The sequence below is a fragment of the Scyliorhinus torazame genome, chromosome 7, assembly GCF_047496885.1.
Source record: "Scyliorhinus torazame isolate Kashiwa2021f chromosome 7, sScyTor2.1, whole genome shotgun sequence".
In the NCBI taxonomy this organism is placed as follows: domain Eukaryota; kingdom Metazoa; phylum Chordata; class Chondrichthyes; order Carcharhiniformes; family Scyliorhinidae; genus Scyliorhinus; species Scyliorhinus torazame.
The window spans coordinates 27,180,226-27,193,430 of NC_092713.1; the positions used below are offsets into that span (position 1 = coordinate 27,180,226).

The 13,205-nt window shown below is 46.8% G+C and overlaps 2 protein-coding genes across 3 annotated transcripts in view; both read left to right on the plus strand.

Moving 5' to 3' along the window:
- Positions 1 to 1,736: 1,736 nt before the first annotated feature.
- LOC140426103 (volume-regulated anion channel subunit LRRC8D-like) overlaps positions 1,737 to 13,205 on the plus strand; it is an 85,630-nt gene continuing 74,161 nt past the window's right edge. Inside the window, exons 1-2 of one of the 2 annotated variants that reach the window (XM_072510463.1) lie at positions 1,741 to 1,888; positions 4,715 to 5,098. The gene's annotated coding sequence lies outside the window, so the exon portion shown is untranslated. Of the gene's footprint in view, positions 1,889 to 4,714; positions 5,099 to 13,205 lie in introns of both variants that reach the window. The other variant, XM_072510462.1, reaches the window with a different exon arrangement.
- The window catches only part of LOC140426104 (volume-regulated anion channel subunit LRRC8C-like), a 152,884-nt gene continuing 141,424 nt past the window's right edge, over positions 1,746 to 13,205 (plus strand). The window contains exon 1 of the mRNA XM_072510464.1: positions 1,746 to 1,888. The gene's annotated coding sequence lies outside the window, so the exon portion shown is untranslated. The remainder of the gene's footprint in view (positions 1,889 to 13,205) is intronic.

A 13,205-nucleotide genomic window follows, 5' to 3' on the forward strand; every position in this document is an offset into this window, starting at 1 on the left:
CTTAACGGTGCACAAGAAGCTTAATGGCCCCACCCGCCAGTAAGCCTTATCAGACTCTGCAGGAGTAAGCAGACATTTCATGAAGGCGGGAATCTTAGACTGTGAGCTTTGCAGTGTTTGAAATGTCAGTGAATCAACCTTGGTGCTTGGCTGTGTAATGCTCATTATATATTTCAGAGTCTCCTTTAATACGTGTGGGAGGGGGAATATTTGGCTGACCAGGTGCGGATTGATAGCCAAGTTTTGTTTCAGCAACATTCAAGGACAGGCCGAGTTTCACTTGGGCCGAATTGAAGAGATCGAGAGTGGCTTGTAAATCTGGTGCAGAGTGGGCAACATTACCTCATTCATTCGCAAACTGTAGATCATGTACGTTTACGGTGGCCAGGTTTGGCACGGAGGTTAAAGAGGTTTCCATCAATACTGACACCAGAGGCCAGTTGATCTTTTGAGCTGAATAGCCATTGTCACGTAGATTGTAAATTGTATGGGGGCCATCACACAGCGTTGCTTGACTTTGGTCTGAATTTTGATGGCACCTGTTTCGGATCTCCAACGCGAAACACTTGCAGTCAGGTCTTGATGAAGCAATTGTAGGATTGTGATGGAAGTTTCTTGGACACCCAAATCTTTGGAGCACTTGTGATACCTTGGCAACTACCGCTCTTAAAAGGCCATCATTAATGAGACCATCCAAGACTGTATGCGCAATGCCAGCTCGGCCTTCTACAAACTATTGCAGTCTAAACAAGAGTCATATTGGACTCTGAATGTTAACCCTGTTTGTCTTTCCACAGAATGTGCCAGACCTGCTTGAGTTTTTCCAGCATTTTCTGATTTTGTTATGGCAGTGAGTATTTGATGACCAAGACCTCCGCAAGTCAACAAAGGCCTGTGTACCAAAGCGTACACAGCAGTTGACGTCACCATACTCCTATACTGCGAACTGTATCAGTAACACACGAGTGCTAGAGAAATTCCTCAATACCTCTGCCACATGCTCCGGTTTCAACGGGTGGACTGTCAGACAAACGCTAGTGTTCTTAAAGCCAGCACCCGCAAAATGAACTTCAATGGGCTAGACAATGTCTGGATGGCTGAAAACTGTTTCCCCCATGTCAGGTCCTCGTCTCAACTCTCGATAGCCAACGTTCCAGGGGAGGACAAAGACAATGCTTCAAATACACCCTGAAGCTCTCCTTCAAGTGTAGCGTCATTGACATTCACGATTGAGAGGCGCTTGCTGCCATTCGCTTAGGATAGTGACGATTTGTCGAGCAGGCTGCATCTCGCTTTTAAGTCCCAACATCTCCATGATGAGACAGAGCGGCGGCAGAGAAGGAAAGGAAACAAGTCCTGCTCTCCGGATCCCACTGACTAGTGGAGCGTCCTGTCCCATGTGTCCAAAGATCTGTGGGCCGAATCTCGGCCTGTTCAGTCACATGCTGAACACCCGTGGCCCTGAGTAGGCACCATCCTCGAATCGAGGGACAGCTGATGATCATGCTGAAAGTAGCACACCGACAGCAAAATAGCATTTCGTTTTTGAGTAAATAACTGGAAATTATAAGCAACAATTTGACTACTTTCCTGAAATCTGCAAGTCCTTTTTTGCTGAATGTCGAGCTAATGACAGGAACACAAGTAAACATTGAAGTGTCAGCCGGGAAGGTTTTTATTTAAATTGAACTCATTAAAATATTGTTTAAACACGGAGTTTTTTTGTCTTTTTAGGTATCCTGCCTTCTGGAGCTGCTTTTTGAGTAAAAGCACAACACTGCAGATGTGCATCTACTTCAGAATGGAAGAGATATTCTGACAGCCTCGTTTGGTGACAGTGAGCTACACAGTAAGCTGCACTTGATCTTCCAGCATTGTCGTTAATCAAGTAAGTCAAGGCATCTGCACTTCTCTGTGAAACCAAATTCTGCTGCAGTGTTCTGTGTGTTAAACCTACGTTTCATTACTTCTTGTTTTAGCTGGAGGTGTGTGTGTGTGTTTCATCACTCCTTTATTTTAGCAGGAGCCATGTGTGTGTGTGTGTTTTTGCATGTAGGAGTGTGCGTTTGTGTGTGTCACCCTCTCTCCCAAGCCGTGCTAGCCGAGGGACCCATCTAATTCCCCCACTCTTACACCTTTCCCAAAGCCTGCATGCCATTTTGTGTGTAACAGAACTGATACAGTCTCATGGAAGATTGTCCTTCCCTCCCGCTTTTACTGTATGTATGTATGCAGTACAGCCATTGTCACACCATGAAGCTCGGTTCAATGACAGGTTTTCTGTGATGTGCAGTGAAAACAGGAGGTAGAAGTCATGTCACAGCTATTTTAAGCCCCGCCAGACCACACTTGGGGAGAGCTAGATACTCAGGAGAGTGGACGGAGAGGCTATTGCTGTTAGTTGGGGAGTCTGGGCCAAGTAAAAAAAGAAATAGCACCATCCTTTCAGGAGTGAAATTAGGAAACACTTCTACACACAGACACAAGGGGTGGTAAAAGTTTGGAACTCTCTCCCACAAATGGCAATTAATGCCAGATCAGTTGTTAATTTAAAACCGGAAGGTTGGTGGATTTTTGTTAACCAAAGGTTTTAAGGGATATGAGCAGTTCGGTCACAAATCAGCCATAATCTCATTGAATGGTGGAGCGGGCTTGAGGGGTTAAATGGCCCCCTGCTGTTTACCTCCCTACGCGAGTTTTTCTTGGGTCAGTTACTTGCACATATTGTTATCTTCTGTCAATACATTATAGTTATTGTATTTATCACCTAAATATGTGATGCATATACTAATCATCTGCCTGGGAGTCATTTGCTCTGAATGCATTTGAACAATGTTCCTTTGAGCATCTCTTGTTTGTCAGTGCAGTTTAGTGTCTAATTTGGTCAGTATGTGAACTGTAGCCTTGTTATGACTAGAGATTGAGTGAAAGGTAACGATAGGAGAGTGAATGGTTTGTAAGGCCTCCATTTGAGCCTAGTGATCTAATTATGGGTTTATCTCCAGCAAACGTGGGTTGCGTTTTTGGACGGTATATTAAACTACAAGAAACCCTTGCTCCTTAAGGATCTGTGTCCTGGTAGGTGTAGTCGGAAATGGACCGACCTCCGTAGATTGTGTTGACACCAAGTTGAAGCGCCTTTGTTTAAATGGGATTTGTTTTTCTTTACCTCCTGATGGTCACAGACCAGTATGTGAAATAAGCCCAGTCGCGAATTAACAGGATTTGTTAATTCCCGGATCATTTTTGCCAATCCCACTTATTCCTATTTTCCCCTCGCTACCTTTTATTCTCATCTCCTGACTCCGAATGTTGCAGATTCAAGTCGCCCTCCAGAACTCGAGGAAAAAACCAAAGCTGACACTCTGGTGCCGTACTGGGGGAGTGCTGGACTGTTGGAGGTGCTGTCTTTTGGATGAGGTGTTAAACTGAAGCCCGCTCTCGGGTCGGCATAACATTACTGGTAAAGTAATCCAGAGACCCAGGGTGATGCCTGGGGACATGGGTTCAAATCCTGTCGTAGCAGCTGGTGAAATTTGAATTTGATGATTAAATCTGGAATTGAAAGCTAGTCTTGGGGATGGCGATTGCGATGGCTATCAAGGTTGTTGTTAAAAACCCATCTGGTTCACCGGGCGGCAGGGTAGCACAGTGGCTAGCACTGTTCCTTCACAGCGCCAGGGTCCCGGGTTCAATTCACGCTTGGGTCACTGTCTGTGCGGAGTCTGCATGTTCTCCCCATGTCTGCATGGGTTTCCTCCGGGTGCTCCGGTTTCCTCCCACAACTCCCGAAAGACGTGCGATTAGGTGAATTGGACATTCTGAATTCTCCCTCTGGGTACCCGAACAGGTGCTGGAGTGTGGCGACGAGGGTTTTTTCACAGTAACTTCATTGCAGTGTTAATGTAAGCCTACTTGTGACAATAATAACGATTATTAATAATGTCCTTTAGGGAAGGAAATCTGCCATCCTTGCCTGGTCTGGCCTACATGTGACTCCAGACCCACAGCAATGTGGTTGACTTTTAAATGCCCCCTGAGATTACCCAGCAAGCCACTCAGTTCAAGCGCAATTAGGGATGGTGGAAATGCTGGATGCGTATTTTGTTTCCGTTTTTACAGAAGCATGTGGGAATGAAGGGACACAAGAGGAGGAGATAGTACGATTGGAATAATTATAAAATACAAATGCAGAAAGGTATGCCAGGAGCAACAGCAGGCCTGCACGAGAATGGAAAAGCAAAATATTGTGGATGCTGGAATTTTAAAAACAAAAACAGAATATGCTGGAAATGCTCAGCAGATCAGGCAGCATCTGTGAAGAGAGAAAGCATTAACCTTTCAGATCTGTGACATTTCGTCAGAACTGGAAACGGTTAGAAGTTCAGATCATGACCTCTGCCCCAATTTTTGTTTTTGAAGGCAGCTGTTCGTAATGATTCTGCTATTCCCACTTGCACCTCCCCTAGATCCACCATTTTTTTTTTGTCTCTTCGCTTGTCCCATTGCCATCTCCTTTTGGCCTTGCACCATCATCCTCTTTGTCCTTGTCTGCCCCACGTGCCCCCTAATCACAGACCTCCCGTTTTGTTTCTCTTCATCCCTCTCCCCTTTCCCTGCCTCTGTACTTGCTTAAACCTGTTACCTCTAACATCATCCAGTTCTGATGAAAGGTCATGGACCTGAAAGGTTAATTCTGTTTCTCTCTCCTCAGATGCTGCCTGACCTGCTGAGTATTTCTGACATTTTCTGACTTTATACCTCAAGGTGAGGTATCTAGTGGAGCGACGACACAGGGCTTACCTGCAGACTAAACACCTACGACAGCAGATGTGTAGCCTGAGCTGGGCAACCACGCAACCGATGGATCACAGCAAAGGTCTGTCTCGTGCCCGGTGGAAGATAGTGGTGACAGTCAGGCAGCTAAGGGGGAGCTCCAGGAACACATCCATCCTCGACCACCGTGAGAGTGTAAGAGGCAATGCTTCCGTTAAAAGTGCCAAAGAGATGATCCTATGTTGGCAAGCTAATTCCGTTTACTCCAGGTGACATGAAGAAACAGCTGAGTGCACTGGACACCGCAGTCGACCTCGCAGTGGTAAGTGCTGAAGACCTATTCACTGGAGACAGCAGCTCTCCTAGCCAAGATATTTCAGTACAACTCTTGAGATAGGTATGTACACAGCAGTATGGAAGATCACCCAGGTATATCCCATCAATTTTAAAAAGAAAACAGAGGGCCAATCTAAATCTAAATCTTGTCTGGGGCAGGATTCGCGAAGTCACTGCCATACGCCATTATGGGAGCACTGTCACTATATAGGCTGCAATGGATGAAAGAGAGTACCTCCCACCATCTGGGTAACTGTGTGTGCCCATGTCCCCCTCCCCATCCCAAGAATAAAACTGGTGTTCCTTGTGTTGCTCAATTCAGGATGGTTGGCATAGTGTTCACAAAGACCACAAAATAGCTTCAACTTAAAAAATGCTATAAATTTATTAACACTACTAACTTGGATTCAACACGCACTTCTAAATAATACACAGTTGATTGTTTTTTTTTTTATAAATGTTTTATTAAAATTTTTTTCCCAAACAACAATTTTTCCCCTCTTACAAAGCAAACGCAACAATAACAATACAGAAATTTTAAACAATACACAAGTAACAAAACCCCTTTATCTTTGACCTAAACTAAACCCCCCCCCCCCTCCCCTGGGTTGCTGCTGCTGGTCATCTGTCTTCCCTCTAACGTTCCCCTAGGTAGTCGAGAAATGGCTGCCACCGCCTGGTGAACCCTTGAGCCGATCCTCTCAGGGCAAACTTTATCTGCTCCAGTTTAATGAACCCCGCCATATCATTTACCCAGGCCTCCAGTCCGGGGGGTTTCGCCTCCTTCCACATGAGTAGGATCCTGCGCCGGGCTACTAGGGACGCAAAGGCCACAACGTCGGCCTCTTTCGCCTCCTGCACTCCCGGCTCTTCCGCAACTCCAAATAGAGCTAACCCCCAGCCTGGTTTGACCCGGGCCTTCACCACCCGCGAAATCACTCCTGTCACTCCCTTCCAATACCCTTCCAGTGCCGGGCATGCCCAAAACATATGTGCGTGGTTTGCCGGGCTCCCGCCACACCTCCCACATTTGTCCTCCACTCCAAAGAACCTGCTCAATCTTGCTCCTGTTATGTGTGCTCTATGTAGCACCTTAAATTGAATCAGGCTAAGCCTGGCGCATGAGGAAGAGGAATTTACCCTGCTTAGGGCATCAGCCCACATACCCTCCTCTATCTCCTCCCCTAGTTCTTCTTCCCACTTTCCTTTTAGTTCGCCCACCGACTCCTCCCCCTCTTCCCTCATCTCTCGGTAAATCTCTGACACCTTGCCCTCTCCGACCCACACCCCTGAAAGCACCCTGTCCTGTATCCCCTGTGCCGGGAGCAACGGAAATTCCCTCACCTGTTGTCTAGTAAATGCCCTCACCTGCATATATCTCAAGAAATTTCCCCGGGGCAACTTATACTTTTCCTCCAATGCTCCCAAGCTCGCAAAAGTCCCATCTATAAATAAATCTCCCACCCTCCTAATTCCCAACTGGAACCAGCTCTGAAATCCTCCATCCATTCTTCCTGGGGCGAACCTATGGTTGATACACAGTTGATTGTTAACATATAAACTACACTCATCTACAACTAATCTTAATACTGGTATAAACTATGGTCTGCTCTAACTCTCACTAATAATACTTCTGACTGTCTCTAGCTAACTCCTGGAGTTCTCTCACCCACAAGGCTCAGCATCAATGCTTTTATACTTGTATCTGTAGCTCCCTCTAGTGGCTACTCTTAGACATTTCATTAACCCTTGCAGTTCTTACAGTTATGATAATATCACAAAAACAAATTCCAAATGCAACAAACACATTGGTTGGACTGTGTTTAGAAGATTGGGATTCAGATTTGGTCCATACTGTTAGAGAGGATGTCATAGTCGAGGGGAAAGGATTCATAAGAATGGAACCAGGAATGAGAGGCTTTTGTTAAGACATGAGTAGAGGAAATGAAACCAAAGCCTCTGGATCTTGTGGTGGTAATAGCAGTAAAACGCCACTGAAACCGACCAGCAACCTCCGGAGCTCTCACATTCACAGAATCATGTGGAAATTCAGAAGTTGCTGTTAGTAATATCATGTTCTTCCAAACGTCCAGAGGAACAGCGCTATGCTATACATAATAAATATATAGATGTGTATATATCATATATGTGTGTGGGTGTGTGTGTGTGGGGGCTGCACGCTGGCACAGTGGTTAGCATTGCTGCCTCACAATGCCAGGGACATGGGTTCCATTCCAACCTTGGGTCACTGTCTGTGCGGAGTCTGCACATTCTCCCCGTGTCTGCGTGAGTTTCCTCCGGGTGCTCCGGTTTCCTCCCACAGTCCAAGGATGTGCAGGTTAGGTGGATTGGCCATGTGCAGGGGATTAAGGGGGAGGGGAAGGAGTAGGCTGGGGCAGAGTGCTGTTTCGGAGGGTCGATATAAAACACAGTACAATTCCTGAGAAATCGGTGAATTGATGAAATCTTCCATTTATAAAAAAAAAAAAAAAAAAATGGCACATGATTGAATGAGGTGTATGTAACTGGGTTTTTGACAACCTGCTAAATTCATCATAATCCAGCTAAACTCGCTGACTGCCCCTGAAGAGCTCATTTTACATCGTCAAACTTCTTCATTCTGATAAATTCCATGTTTAAAAGTTCTTTTTAAAAGTTTATTTCTGTTACTTTAGCTTCAATCTGGGGGCAGCACGGTGGCGCAGTGGGTTAGCCCTGCTGCCTCACGACGCCGAGGTCCCAGGTTCGATCCCGGCTCTGGGTCACTGTCCGTGTGGAGTTTGCACATTCTCCCCGTTCTTGCGTGGGATTCGCCCCCACAACCCAAAGATGAGCAGGCTAGGTGGATTGGCCACGCTAACTTGCCCCTTAATTGGACAAAATTAATTGGGTACTCTAAATATAGAAAAAATAAATAAAATTTTAGCTTCTATCTATCTCAATCCAATCATCAACAGCTATTTTGCTATCTGTTGAAGGTGAAAGTTAAAATGTTTTAACCTCCTGATTTGCTTTGCTGTCTGTCAGAATACTTCCTCTGTGTTTATTTTGCTTGCTGAACTCATTGCTGCTGGGCACTGGGAGATCTCTTTGTCTTGGCACCTGATTTAAACTGTCTTTGAGAAAGGGGAATCCAGTGGCAGAGAGATTGCTCAATCTACACGGCACGATTCTCCCAAATTATTTCTAAGTGCATTAGTGGCGGGTTTTTCAGGGACTTTCCTGCTGGTTCTCCGGCGAGTTCCCTAGCGCTATTCAATGACACTTAGTAATTTTTCTGGACCCTGGGAGTTTCCCATCGGTTTGGCCCACACTTGGGCAGCACGGTAGCATTGTGGAGAGCACAATTGCTTCACAGCTCCAGAGTCCCAGGTTCGATTCCGGCCTGGGTCGCCGTCTGTGTGGAGTCTGCACATCCTCCCCGTGTGTGCGTGGGTTTCCTCCGGGCGCTCCGGTTTCCTCCCACAGTCCAAAGATGTGCAGGTTAGGTGGATTGGCCATGATAAATTGCCCTTAGTGTCCAAAATTGCCCTTAGTGTTGGGTGAGGTTGCTGGGTTCTGGGGATAGGGTGGAGGTGTTGACATTGGGTAGGGTGCTCTTTCCGAGAGCCGGTGCAGACTCGATGGGCCGAATGGCCTCCTTCGGCACTGTAAATTCTATGATAAACTTAGAAATTTTTTTCGCACTGGAGAGCTGGACTATGAGATCGGGCCGCATTTTGAAAGGGTGCCCCGTTTTCTAAGTGAGCCCCCCCCCCCCCCCAATGAACAATGTCGTCCCCCACACACGTGGGCACTACCCCATACCCCTCAAGTGAGGACACCCTGCTATGGGGTCCCCAGGGCCCCCTCCTCTATAGCATCCCCCCCCGTCCAGGATCCCAGGTCACCACCCCCCAACCTCCCCAGAGGCCCCTACTTACCTGCCCTGCACACTCCCACCCTTCAACCACCACCCCCCCCATCATCACCCTCCTTTCATGGACAAGGCCCCTCCCGGGCCCTGACCATTGTCAGTGGCACCCAGGCATCCTTTCACTGGCAACTGGGCACTGCCAAGGTGTCCATGTTCCAGGGGAAAGGCCAGGAGCCTGCATTGACCCTGACCAGCCAAGGCCATCCAATGGCCCAGGAGACCCCCCCCCGGTGCCGTAACACCTGGTCCACATTCTTGTGGACCAGCGCTGATCCGCGCCTGGCTGCAGCCTCCCTGTGGAGGCCGGAGAATCGAGGGAGGCCGGTGTATCCCGGGTCGGGAGGCCTTAAGTAGGTTTATGACCTCCTTCTGCGAGCTTGGTTTGGGCCTGGCCCTTTTGGGCAGAGGTCCAAATCGACACTTCGCGGGACTTGGGTGAATCCCGCGAGGCATGGAGCCTGCGGGAGGGCTCTCCCGGGATTCTCCGGCTGCATTGTGCTGTCGCTTGAGCCCAAACGCGGCCTGAGAATCGCACCCACGGTCCTGTGTGTGAGAAAACGGGTGAACAGGAGTTAGGTTTGGGATATTATTGTCCAATCCTGTGTGCTGTTAGATTTTAAGCACTGTGACCTTCTCCACTTGGTCCACACGCATTGAAAACTGACAAGCGATGTCTGGCCAGCTCTCTTCCTGTTTTGTTCATTCCAAGTAAATCTTTGCCAGAGAGCTTTCTTGTTTTCTTTAAGCTGTGTGTTTGTCCTCTCTGGCATCGCCTCGGTATTTCTTTTAACCCTTTCGACAAATTAAGTTCCTGTCTTTTTGAATGCCGGTGCATCTGCTCTTGCGGAGCCCCTTCCTCCACTGAGTGCAAGCCGGAACTTTCACTCAATCTATTAACAGCAGATCGTACAGAGATCACCGCCACACTAAATCGCTCTTTGAGCCCAACAGATCCTAGTGCTGGGAAGCTGCTGCTGCTCAATGCAATGTAATGAAGCTGAATCAACCTTCTTGTGTCGCAATCTTGCTATTTCTTAATTATCCAATCAGCCCCACTTGTTCCAACCCTTTATACTCGCAGTGTAGCACTACAATCACATCATAATTAGCCTTGTTGTCAGACTTTGACCTGTTAATTCTTGTCTTCCCCTTTCTTTTTCATCCTTTTATTACTGCTACTTGCTGTGAACGTTCGCCTGGAGTGCAGAGAAGGTTGATCATGGGTATGGCAGGATTCTTTTATGATGAGAAGTTGAGTAGGTTTGACTGAACTGAAGTTTAGAAGAGTGAGGGGTGTCCTGTAATAATAATAATAACAATCTTTATCATGTCACAATTCGGCTTGCATTAACACTGCAATGAAGTTACTGTGAAAATCCCCTAGTCGCCACACTCCGGCACCTGTTCGGGTACATTGAGGGAGAATTCAGAATGTCCAATTCACCTAACAAGCACGTCTTTCAGGGAGGAAACCGGAGCACCTGGAGGAAACCCACGCAGACACGCAGTCAGCAGGGGATTGGGAACCTGAATTGCAGCTCCAGTATACAGGAGGTTGAGAGTAGTGACGTCATGAGTAAGGTTTCAAAGTTGCAGGAGTGTACCGGCAGACAGGAAGGTGGTTTAAAGTGTGTCTACTTCAATGCCAGGAGCATCCGGAATAAAGTGGGTTGGTAGCTGGGACTTCGATGTTGTGGCCATCTCGGAGACATGGATAGAGCAGGGACAGGAATGGTTGTTGCAGGTGCTGGGGTTTAGATATTTCAGTAAGCTCAGGGAAGGTGGTAAAATAGGGGGAGGGATGGCATTGTTAGTCAAGGACAGTATTACGGTGGCAGAAAGAACGGTTAATGAGGACTCGTCTATTGAGGTAGTATGGGCTGAAGTTAGAAACAGGAAAGGTGAGGTCACCCTGTTAGGGGTTTTCTATAGGCCTCCGAAAAGTTCCAGAGATGTAGAGGAAAGGATTGCAAAGATGATTCTGGATAGGAGCGAAAGTAACAGGGTAGTTGTTATGGGAGACTTTAACTTTCCAAATATTGACTGGAAACGCAATAGTTCGAGTACTTTAGATGGGTCCGATTTTGTCCAATGTGTGCAGGAGGGTTTCCTGACGTAGTATGTAGATAGGCCAACGAGAGGTGAGGCCATATTGGATTTGGTACTGGGTAATGAACCAGGACAGGTGTTAGATTTAGAGGTAAGTGAGCACTTTGGTGATAGTGACCACAATTCGATTATGTTTACTTTAGTGATGGGAAGGGATAGGTATATACCGCAGGGCAAGAGTTATATCTGGGGGAAAGGCAATTATGATGTGATGAGGCAAGACTTAGGATGCATCGGATGGAGAGGAAAACTGCAGGGGATTAGCACAATGGAAAAATGGAGCTTGTTCAAGGAACAGCTACTGCCTGTCCTTGATAAGTATGTACCTGTCAGGCAGGGAGGAAGTCGTTGATCAAGGGAACCGTGGTTTACTAAAGCAGTCGAAACACTTGTCAAGAGGAAGAAGGAGGCTTATGTAAAGATGAGACATGAAGGTTCAGTTAGTTACAAGTTAGCTAGGAAGGACCTAAAGAGAGAGCTAAGAAGAGCCAGGAGGGGACATGAGAAGTCTTTGGCAGGTAGGATCAAGGATAACCCTAAAGCTTTCTATAGATATGTCAGGAATAAAAGAATGACTAGGGTAAGAGTAGGGCCAGTCAAGGACAGTAGTGCGAAGTTGTGCTTGGAGTCCGAGAAGAAAATGAGAGGTGCTAAATGAATATTTTTCGTCAGTATTCACACAGGAAAAAGACAATGTTGTCGAGGCGAATACTGAGATTCAGGCTACTAGACTAGAAGGGCTTGAGGTTCATAAGGAGGAGTTGTTAGCAATTCTGGAAAGTGTGAAAATAGATACGTCCCCTGGGCCGGATGGGATTTATCCTCTAATTCTCTGGGAAGCTAGGGAGGAGATTACTGAGCCTTTGGCTTTGATCTTTAAGTCATCTTTGTCTACAGGTGCCAGAAGAGTGGAGGATAGCAAATGTTGTCCCCTTGTTCAAGAAGGGGAGTAGAGACAACCCCGATAACTATAGACCAGTGAGCCTTACTTCTGTTGTGGGCAAAATCTTGGAAAGGTTTATAAGAGATGGGATGTATAATCATCTGGAAGGGAATAATTTGATTAGAGATAGTCAACACGGTTTTGTGAAGGGTAGGTCGTGCCTCACAAACCTTATTGAGTTCTTTGAGAAGGTGACCAAACAGGTGGATGAGGGTAAAGCAGTTGATGTGGTGTATATGGATTTTAGTAAAGCGTTTGATAAGGTTCCCCATGGTAGGCTACTGCAGAAAATGCGGAGGCATGGGATTCAGGGTGATTTAGCAGTTTGGACCAGAAATTGGCTAGCTGGAAGACAAAGGTGGTGGTTGATGGGAAATGTTCAGACTGAAGTCCAGTTACTAGTGGTGTACCACAAGGATCTGTTTTGGGGCCACTGCTGTTTGTCATTTTTATAAATGACCTGGAGGAGGGCGTAGAAGGATGGGTGCGTAAATTTGCAGATGACACTAAAGTCGGTGGAGTTGTGGATAGTGCGGAAGGATGTTACAAGTTACAGAGGGACATAGAAAAGCTGCAGAGCTGGGCTGAGAGGTGGCAAATGCAGTTTAATGCAGAAAAGTGTGAGGTGATTCATTTTGGAAGGAATAATAGGAAGACAGAGTACTGGGCTAATGGTAAGATTCTTGGTAGTGTGGATGAGCAGAGAGATCTCGGTGTCCATGTACATAGATCCCTGAAAGTTGCCACCCAGGTTGAGAGGGTTGTTAAGAAGACGTACGGTGTGTTCGCTTTTATTGGTAGAGGGATTGAGTTTCGAAGCCATGAGGTCATGTTGCAGCTGTACAAAACTCTGGTACGGCCGCATTTGGAGTATTGCGTGCAATTCTGGTCGCCGCATTATAGGAAGGATGTGGAAGCATTGGAAAGGGTGCAGAGGAGATTTACCAGAATGTTGCCTGGTATGGAGGGAAGATCTTATGAGGAAAGGCTGAGGGACTTGAGGCTGTTTTCGTTAGAGAGAAGAAGGTTAAGAGGTGACTTAATTGAGGCATACAAGATGATCCGAGTATTAGATAGGGTGGACAGTGAGAGCCTTTATCCTCGGATGGCGATGTCTAGCACAAG